This window comes from Nicotiana tomentosiformis, chromosome 7 (assembly GCF_000390325.3).
Source record: "Nicotiana tomentosiformis chromosome 7, ASM39032v3, whole genome shotgun sequence".
NCBI lineage: Eukaryota > Viridiplantae > Streptophyta > Magnoliopsida > Solanales > Solanaceae > Nicotiana > Nicotiana tomentosiformis.
The window spans coordinates 114003291-114013943 of NC_090818.1; positions in this window are offsets into that span (position 1 = coordinate 114003291).

Genomic DNA, 10653 nt, shown 5'->3' on the forward strand with positions numbered 1-10653 from the left:
GGATCCTCCTAGGCGAAAAGGTTCTACCTGGGTTAAGCTACATAAAACAACCTGAGCGAAGAGTACTTCTTCCCGGAACTATGAGCTGGATCACCCTTGGCAAAAAGGTTCTACCTGGGTTAAGCTACGTAAAACAATCTGAGCGAAGAGTACTTCTACCCGGAACTATGAGCAGGATCCCCCTAGGCAAAAAGGTTCTATCTGGGTAAAGCTAAGAAAAACAAGCCGGGGCAAAGAGGACTTCTACCCGGAAATATGAGAAGGATCCCCCTAGGAGAGAAGTAACTACTTGGGTTAAGCTACGAAAAACAAGCCTGGGCGATGAGTATTTCAACCCGGAACTATGAGCTGGATCCCCCTAGGCAAAAAGGTTCTAGCTGGGTTAAGCTAAATAAAACAACCTGAGCGAAGAGTACATCTACCCGGAACTATGAGCTGGATCCCCCTAGACGAAAAAGTTCTACATGGGTTATGCTACATAAGACAACCTGAGCGAACAGTACTTCTACCCAGAACTATGAGCTCGATCACCCTAGGCGAAATGGTTCTACCTGGGTTAAGCTACGTAAAATAATCTAAGCGAAGAGTACTTCTAACCGGAACTATGACCAGGATCCCCCTACGCAAAAAGGATCTACCTAGGTTAAGCTAAGAAAAACAAGCCTTGGCGAAGAGTACTTCTACCCGGAAATATGAGTAGGATCCCCCTAGGCGAGAAAGTTCTACCTGGGTTAAGCAAAGTAAAACAAGCCTGGGCGAAGAGTAATTCTACCCGGAACTATGAGCTGGATCCCCCTAGGCGAAAAAGGTTCTACCTAGGTTAAGCTACGTAAAAAAACCTGAGTGAAGAGAACTTCTACCCGGAACTATGAGCTGGATCCCCCTAGGAGAAAAGGTTCTACCTGGGTTAAGCTACATAAAACAACCTGAGCGAAGAGTACTTCTACCCAGAATTATAACCTGGATCACCCTTGGCGAAAAGGTTCTACCTGGGTTAAGCTACGTAAAACAATCTGAACGAAGAGTACTTCTACCCGGAATTATGAGCAGGATCCCCCTAGGCAAAAGGGTTCTACCTTGGTTAAGCTAAGAAAAACAAGCCTGGGCGAAGAGTACTTCTACCCGGAAATATGAGCAGGATCCCCCTAGGCGAGAAGGTTCTGCCTGGATTAAGCTACGAAAAACATCCTGAGCGAAGACTACTTCTACCCGTAACTATGAGCTCGATCCCCCTAGGCAAAAAGGTTCTACCTGGGTTAAACTACATAAAATTGCATGGGCAAAGAGTACTTCTACCCGAAACTATGAGTTGGATCCTCCTAGGCGAAAAAGTTCTACCAGGGTTAAGCTACATAAAACAACCTGAGCGAAGAGTACTTCTACCCGGAACTATGAGCTGGATCACCCTAGGCAAAATGGTTCTACCTGGATTAAGCTACGTAAAACAATCTGAGCGAAGAGTACTTCTACCCGGAACTATGAGCAGGACCCCCCTAGGCAAAAAGGTTCTATCTGGGTAAAGCTAAGAAAAACAAGCCTAGGCAAAGAGTACTTCTACCCGGAAATATGAGAAGGATCCCCCTAGGAGAGAAGGTTCTACTTGGGTTAAGCTATGAAAAACAAGCCTGGGCGAAGAGTACTTCTACCCGGAACTATGAGCTGGATCCCCCTAGGCAAAAAGGTTCTACCTGGGTTAAGCTACATAAAACAACCTGAGCGAAGAGTACATCTACCCGGAACTATGAGCTGGATCCCCCTAGGCGAAAAGGTTCTACCTGGGTTATGCTACGTAAGACAACCTGAGCGAAGAGTACTTCTACCCGGAACTATGAGCTCGATCCCCTTAGGCGAAAAGGTTCTACCTTGGTTAAACTATGTAAAATAGCATGGGCAAAGAGTACTTCTACCCGAAACTATGAGTTGGATCCTCCTAGGCGAAAAGGTTCTACCTGGGTTAAGCTACATAAAACAACCTGAGCGAAGAGTACTTCCACCCGGAACTATGAGCTGGATCACCATAGGCAAAAAGGTTCTACCTGGGTTAAGCTACGTAAAATAATTTGAGCAAAGAGTACATCAACCCGGAACTATGAGCAGGATCCCCCTAGGCTTCTGGGTAAAGCTAAGAAAAACAAGCCTGGGCAAAGAGTACTTCTACCCGGAAATATGAGAAGGATCTACCAAGGAGAGAAGGTTCTATTTGGGTTAAGCTACGAAAGACAAGCCTGGGCGAAGAGTACTTTTACCCAGAACTATGAGCGGATCCCCCTAGGCAAAAAGGTTCTACCTTGGTTAAGCTACATAAAACAACCTGAGCGAAGAGTACTTCTACCCGAAACTATGAGCTGGATCCCCCTAGGCGAAAAGGTTCTACCTAGATCATGCTACGTAAAACAACCTGAGCGAACAGTACTTCTACCCAGAACTATGAGCTGGATCCTCCTAGACGAAAAGGTTCTACCTGTTTTAAGCAACGTAAAGCAACCTAAGAGAAGAGTACTTCGACCCGGAAACTATGAGCTGGATCCCCCTAGGTGAAAAGGTTGTACCTGGGTTAAACTACCAAAAACATCCTGAGCGAAGAGTACTTCTACCCGGAACTATGAGCTGGATCCCCCTAGGCGAGAAGGTTCTACCTAGGTTAAGCTAAGTAAAACAAGCCTGGGCGAAGAGTACTTCTACCCGGAACTATGAGCTGGATCCCCCTAGGAGAAAAGGTTCTACCTGGGATAAGCTACATAAAACAACCTGAGCGAAGAGTACTTCTACCCGGAACTATGACTTGGATCACCCTAGGCGAAAAGGTTCTACCTGGGTTAAGCTACGTAAAACAATCTGAACGAAGAGTACTTCTACCCAGAAATATGAGCTGGATCCCCCTAGGCGAGAAGGTTCTGCCTGGGTTAAGCTACGAAAAACATCCTGAGCGAAGACCACTTCTACCCGTAACTATGAGCTCGATCCCCCTAGGCGAAAAGGTTCTACCTGGGTTAAACTACGTAAAATAGCATGGGCAAAGAGTACTTCTACCCGAAACTATAAGTTGGATCCTCCTAGGCGAAAAGGTTCTACCTAGGTTAAGCTACATAAAACAACCTGAGCGAAGAGTACTTCTACCCGGAGCTATGAGCTGGATCACCCTAGGCAAAAAGGTTCTACCTGGGTTAAGCTACGTAAAACAATCTGAGCGAAGAGTACTTCTACCCGGAACTATGAGCAATATCCCCCTAGGCCAAAAGGTTCTATCTAAGTAAAGCTAAGAAAAACAAGCCTGGGCAAAGAGTACTTCTACCCGGAAATATGAGAAGGATCCCCCTAGGAGAGAAGGTTCTACTTGGGTTAAGCTACGAAAAACAAACCTGGGCGAAGAGTACTTCTACCCGGAACTATAAGCTGGATCCCCCTAGGCAAAAAGGTTCTACCTGGGTTAAGCTACATAAGACAACCTGAGCGAAGAGTACATCTACCCGGAACTATGAGCCGGATCCCCCTAGGCGAAAAGGTTCTACCTGGGTTATGCTACGTAAGAACACCTGAGCGAACAGTAATTCTACCCCGAACTATGAGCTGGATCCCCCTAGGCGAAAAGGTTCTACCTGGGTTAAGCAATGTAAAACAACCTGAGCGAAGAGTACTTCTACCCGGAAACTATGAGCTGGATCCCCCTAGGTGAAAAGGTTATACCTGGATTAAGCTACGAAAAATATCCTGAGCGAAGAGTACTTGTCCCCAGAACTATGAGCTGGATCCCCCTAGGCGAAAAGGTTCTACCTGGGTTAAGCTACGTAAAATAGCATGGGCAAAGAGTACTTCTACTCGAAACTATGAGTTGGATCCTCCTGGGCGAAAAGGTTCTACCTGGGTTAAGCTACGAAAAATAGCCTGGGCGAAGAGTACTTCTACCCGGAACTATGAGCTGGATCCCCCTAAGCAAAAAGGTTCTACCTGGTTAAGCTACGAAAAATAGCCTAGGCGAAGAATACTTCTACCCGGAACTATGAGCTAGATCTCCATAGGCGAAAAGGTTCTACCTGGGTTAAGCACCGTAAAACAACCTGGGCGAAGAGTACTTCTACCCGGAACTATGAGCTGGATCCCCCTAGACCAAAAGGTTCTACCTGGGTTAAGCTACGAAAACAAGACTGGGCGAAGAGTACTTCTACCCGGAACTATGAGCTGGATCCCCCTAGGTGAAAAGGTTCTACTTGGATTAAGTTACAAAAAACAAGCCTGGGCAAAGAGTACTTCTACCCGAAACTATGAGATGGATCCCCCTAGGTAAAAAGGTTCTACCTGGGTTAAGCTACGTAAAATAGCCTGGACGAAGAGTATTTCTACCCGGAACTATGAGCTGGATCCCCCTAGGAGAAAAGGAACCGGGGTTATGCTACGTAAAACAACTTGAGCGAAGAGTACTTCTACCCAGAACTATGAGGTGGATCCCCCTAGGCAAAAAGGTTCTACCTTGGTTAAGCTACGTAAAACAACCAGAGCAAAGAGTACTTCTACCCGGAACTATGAGCTGGATCCCCCTAGGCGAAAAGGTTCTACCTGGGTTAAGCTACGTGAAACAACCTGAGCGAAGAGTACTTCTACCCGGAACAATGAGCTGGATCCCCCTGGGCGAAAAGGTTCTACTTGGGTTAAGCTACGTAAACCAGCCTGGGAGAAGAGTACTTCTACCCGGAACTATGAGCTGGATCCTCCTAGGGGAAAAGGTTCTACCTGGGTTAAGCTACAAAAAATAGCCTAAGCGAAGAGCACTTCTACCCGGAACTATGAGCTGGATCCCCCTAGGCAATAAGGTTCTACCTGGTTAAGCTACGAAATACAGCCTGGGCGAAGAGTACTGCTACCCAGAAACTATGAGCTGGATCCCCCTAGGCGAAAAGGTTCTACCTGGGTGAAGCTACGAAAAACAAGCCTCGGCGAAGAGTACTTCTACCCGGAACTATGAGCTGGATCTACCTAGGCAAAAAGGTTCCACCTGGGTTAAGCTACGTAAAACAACCCGAGCGAAGAGTACTTCTACACGGAACTATGAGCTGGATCCCCCTAGGCAAAAAGGTTCTACCTGGTTAAGCTATGAAAAATAGCCTGGGCGAAGAGTACGTGTACCCAGAAACTATGAGCTGGATCCCCTTAGGAGAAAAGGTTCTACCTGGGTTAAGCTAAGAAAAATAACCTAAGCGAAGAGTACTTATACGCGAAACTATGAGATAGATCCCCCTAGGCGAAAAGGTTATACCTGGGTTAAGCTACGAAAAACAAACCTAGGCGAAGAGTACTTCTACCCGGAACGATAAGTTGGATCCCCCTAGGAGCAAAGGTTATACCTGGGTTATGCTACATAAAATAACCTGAGCGAAAGTTCTTCTACCCAGAACTATGAGCTGGATCCCCCAAGGCGAAAAGGTTCTAACTGGGTTAAGCTACGTAAAACAACCTGAGCGAAGAGTACTTCTACCCGAAAACTATGAGCTGGATCCCCCTAGGCGAAAAGGTTATACCTGGGTTAAGCTACGTAAAACAACATGGGAAAAGAGTACTTCTACCCGAAACTATGAGTTGGATCCCCCTAGGCGAAAAGGTTCTACGTGGGTTAAGCAAGAAAAATAGCCTTGGCGAAGAGTACTTCTACCCGGAACTATGAGCTGGATCCCTCCAGGCAAAAAGGTTCTACCTGGTTAAGCTACAAAAAACAAGCCTGGGCGAAGAGTACTTCTACCCGGAACTATGAACTGGATCCCCCTAGGCGAAAAGTCTCTACCTGGGTTAAGCTACATAAAACAACCGGAGCGAAGAGTACTTCTACCCGTAAATATAAGCTGGATCACCATAGGTGAAAAGGTTCTATCTGGGTTAAGCTACGTAAAACAATCTGAGCGAAGAGTACTTCTACCGGAAATTATGAGCAGGATCCCCCTAGGCGAGAAGGTTCAACCTGGGTTAAGCTATGAAAAACATCCTGAGCGAAGAGTACTTCTACCCGGAACTATGAGCTGGATCCCCCTAGGCGAAAAGGTTCTACCTGGGTTAAGCTACGTAAAATAGCATGGGCAAAGAGCACTTCTTCCCGAAACTATGAGTTGGATCCTCCTAGGCGAAAAGGTTCTACCTGGGTTAAGCTACGAAAAATAGCCTGGTCGAAGAGTACTTCTACCCGGAACTATGAGCTGGATCCCCCTAGGCGAAAAGTTTCTACCTGGGTTAAGCTACGAAAAACATCCTGAGCGAAGAGTACTTCTACCCGGAACTATGAGCTGGATCCCCCTAGGTGAAAAGGTTCTACCTGGGTTAAGCTACGTAAAATAGCATGGGCAAAGAGTACTTCTACCCGAAACTATGAGTTGGATCCTCCTAGGCGAAAAGGTTCTACTTGGGTTAAGCTACGTAAACCAGCCTGGGAGAAGAGTACTTCTACCCGGAACTATGAGCTGGATCCTCCTAGGGGAAAAGGTTCTACCTGGGTTAAGCTACAAAAAATAGCCTAAGCGAAGAGCACTTCTACCCGGAACTATGAGCTGGATCCCCCTAGGCAATAAGGTTCTACCTGGTTAAGCTACGAAATACAGCCTGGGCGAAGAGTACTGCTACCCAGAAACTATGAGCTGGATCCCCCTAGGCGAAAAGGTTCTACCTGGGTGAAGCTACGAAAAACAAGCCTCGGCGAAGAGTACTTCTACCCGGAACTATGAGCTGGATCTACCTAGGCAAAAAGGTTCCACCTGGGTTAAGCTACGTAAAACAACCCGAGCGAAGAGTACTTCTACACGGAACTATGAGCTGGATCCCCTAGGCAAAAAGGTTCTACCTGGTTAAGCTATGAAAAATAGCCTGGGCGAAGAGTACGTGTACCCAGAAACTATGAGCTGGATCCCCTTAGGAGAAAAGGTTCTACATGGGTTAAGCTAAGAAAAATAACCTAAGCGAAGAGTACTTATACGCGAAACTATGAGATAGATCCCCCTAGGCGAAAAGGTTATACCTGGGTTAAGCTACGAAAAACAAACCTAGGCGAAGAGTACTTCTACCCGGAACGATAAGTTGGATCCCCCTAGGAGCAAAGGTTATACCTGGGTTATGCTACATAAAATAACCTGAGCGAAAGTTCTTCTACCCAGAACTATGAGCTGGATCCCCCAAGGCGAAAAGGTTCTAACTGGGTTAAGCTACGTAAAACAACCTGAGCGAAGAGTACTTCTACCCGAAAACTATGAGCTGGATCCCCCTAGGCGAAAAGGTTATACCTGGGTTAAGCTACGTAAAACAACATGGGAAAAGAGTACTTCTACCCGAAACTATGAGTTGGATCCCCCTAGGCGAAAAGGTTCTACGTGGGTTAAGCAAGAAAAATAGCCTTGGCGAAGAGTACTTCTACCCGGAACTATGAGCTGGATCCCCCCAGGCAAAAAGGTTCTACCTGGTTAAGCTACAAAAAACAAGCCTGGGCGAAGAGTACTTCTACCCGGAACTATGAACTGGATCCCCCTAGGCGAAAAGGCTCTACCTGGGTTAAGCTACATAAAACAACCGGAGCGAAGAGTACTTTTACCCGTAAATATAAGCTGGATCACCATAGGTGAAAAGGTTCTATCTGGGTTAAGCTACGTAAAACAATCTGAGCGAAGAGTACTTCTACCGGAAATTATGAGCAGGATCCCCCTAGGCGAGAAGGTTCAACCTGGGTTAAGCTATGAAAAACATCCTGAGCGAAGAGTACTTCTACCCGGAACTATGAGCTGGATCCCCCTAGGCGAAAAGGTTCTACCTGGGTTAAGCTACGTAAAATAGCATGGGCAAAGAGTACTTCTTCCCGAAACTATGAGTTGGATCCTCCTAGGCGAAAAGGTTCTACCTGGGTTAAGCTACGAAAAATAGCCTGGTCGAAGAGTACTTCTACCCGGAACTATGAGCTGGATCCCCCTAGGCGAAAAGGTTCTACCTGGGTTAAGCTACGAAAAACATCCTGAGCGAAGAGTACTTCTACCCGGAACTATGAGCTGGATCCCCCTAGGTGAAAAGGTTCTACCTGGGTTAAGCTACGTAAAATAGCATGGGCAAAGAGTACTTCTACCCGAAACTATGAGTTGGATCCTCCTAGGCGAAAAGGTTCTAACTGGGTTAAGCTACGTAAAACAACCTGAGCGAAGAGTACTTCTACCCGAAAACTATAAGCTGGATCCCCCTAGGCGAAAAGGTTATACCTGGGTTAAGCTACGAAAAACATCCTGAGCGAAGAGTTCTTCTACCCAAAACTATGACCTGGATCTCCCTAGGCGAAAAGGTTCTACCTGGGTTAAGCTAAGTAAAACAACATGGGAAAAGAGTACTTCTACCCGGAACTATGAGTTGGATCCCCCTAGGCGAAAAGGTTCTACCTGGGTTAAGCTAGAAAAGTAGCCTTGGCGAAGAGTACTTCTACCCGGAACTATGAGCTGGATCCCCCCAGGCAAAAAGGTTCTACCTGGTTAAGCTATGAAAAACAAGCCTGGGCGAAGAGTACATCTACCCGGAACTATGAACTGGATCCCCCTAGGCGAAAAGGTTCTACCTGGGTTAAGCTACATAAAACAACCTGAGCGAAGAGTACTTCTACCTGGAACTATAAGCTGGATCACCCTAGGCGAAAAGGTTCTATCTGGGTTAAGCTACGTAAAACAATCTGAGCGAAGATTACTTCTACCCGGAATTATGAGCATGATCCCCTTAGGCGGGAAGGTTCTACTTGGGTTAAGCTACGTAAAACAATCTGAACGAAGAGTACTTCTACCCGGAACTATGAGCTGGATCCCCCTAGGCGAAAAGGTTCTACCTGGGTTAAGCTACGAAAAACATCCTGAGCGAAGAGTACTTCTACCCGGAACTATGAGCTGGATCCCCCTAGGTGAAAAGGTTCTACCTGGGTTAAGCTACATAAAATAGCATGGGCAAAGAGTACTTCTACCCGAAACTATGAGTTGGATCCTCCTAGGCGAAAAGGTTCTAACTGGGTTAAGCTACGTAAAACAACCTGAGCGAAGAGTACTTCTACCCGAAAACTATAAGCTGGATCCCCCTAGGCGAAAAGGTTATACCTGGGTTAAGCTACGAAAAACATCCTGAGCGAAGAGTTCTTCTACCCAAAACTATGACCTGGATCTCCCTAGGCGAAAAGGTTCTACCTGGGTTAAGCTAAGTAAAACAACATGGGAAAAGAGTACTTCTACCCGGAACTATGAGTTGGATCCCCCTAGGCGAAAAGGTTCTACCTGGGTTAAGCTAGAAAAGTAGCCTTGGCGAAGAGTACTTCTACCCAGAACTATGAGCTGGATCCCCCCAGGCAAAAAGGTTCTACCTGGTTAAGCTATGAAAAACAAGCCTGGGCGAAGAGTACTTCTACCCGGAACTATGAACTGGATCCCCCTAGGCGAAAAGGTTCTACCTGGGTTAAGCTACATAAAACAACCTGAGCGAAGAGTACTTCTACCTGGAACTATAAGCTGGATCACCCTAGGCGAAAAGGTTCTATCTGGGTTAAGCTACGTAAAACAATCTGAGCGAAGATTACTTCTACCCGGAATTATGAGCATGATCCCCTTAGGCGGGAAAGTTCTACTTGGGTTAAGCTACGTAAAACAATCTGAACGAAGAGTACTTCTACTCGGAACTATGAGCTGGATACCCCTAGGCGAAAAGGTTCTACCTGGGTTAAGCTACATAAAACAACCTGAGCGAAAAGTATTCTACCCAGAACTGTGAGCTGGATCCCCCTAGGTTAAAAGGTTCTACTTGGGTTAGGCTATGCAAAACAACCTGAGCGAAGAGTACTTCTACCCGGAACTATGAACTGGATCCCCCTAGGCGAAAAGGTTCTACCTAGGTTAAGCTACGTAAAACAACCTGAGTGAAGAGTACTTCTACCCGGAACTATGAACTGGATCCCCCTAGGCGAAAAGGTTCTACCTGGGTTAAGCTACATAAAACAACCTGAGCGAAAAGTACTTCTACCCGGAACTATGAGCTGGATCCCCCTAGGCGCAAAGGTTCTACCTGGGTTAAGCAACGTAAAACAACCTGAGCGAAGAGTACTTCTACTCGGAACTATGAGCTGGATCCCCCTAGGAGAAAAGGTTCTGCCTGGGTTAAGCTACAAAAAATAGCCTAAGCGAAGAGCACTTCTACCCGGAACTATGAGCTAGATCCCCCTAGGCAAAAAGGATCTACCTGGTTAAGCTACGAAATACAGCCTGGGCGAAGAGTACTTCTACCCAGAAACTATGAGCTGGATCCCCAGAGGCGACAAGGTTCTACCTAGGTTAAGCTCAGAAAAACAACCTAAGCGAAGAGTACTTCTATCCGGAACTATGAGCTGGTTCTACCTGGGTTAAGCTATGAAAAACAAGCCTCGGCGAAGAGTACTTCTACCCAGAACTATGAGCTGGATCCGCCTAGGTAAAAAGGTTCTACCTGGGTTAAGCTACGTAAAACAACCCGAGCGAAGAGTACTTCTACCCGGAACTATGAGCTAGATCCCCCTAGGCAAAAGGTTCTACCTGGTTAAACTATGCAAAACAGCCTGGGCGAAGAGTACTTCTACCCAAAAACTATGAGCTAGATCCCCTTAGGACAAAAGGTTCTACCTGGGTTAAGCTAAGAAAAATAATCTAAGCG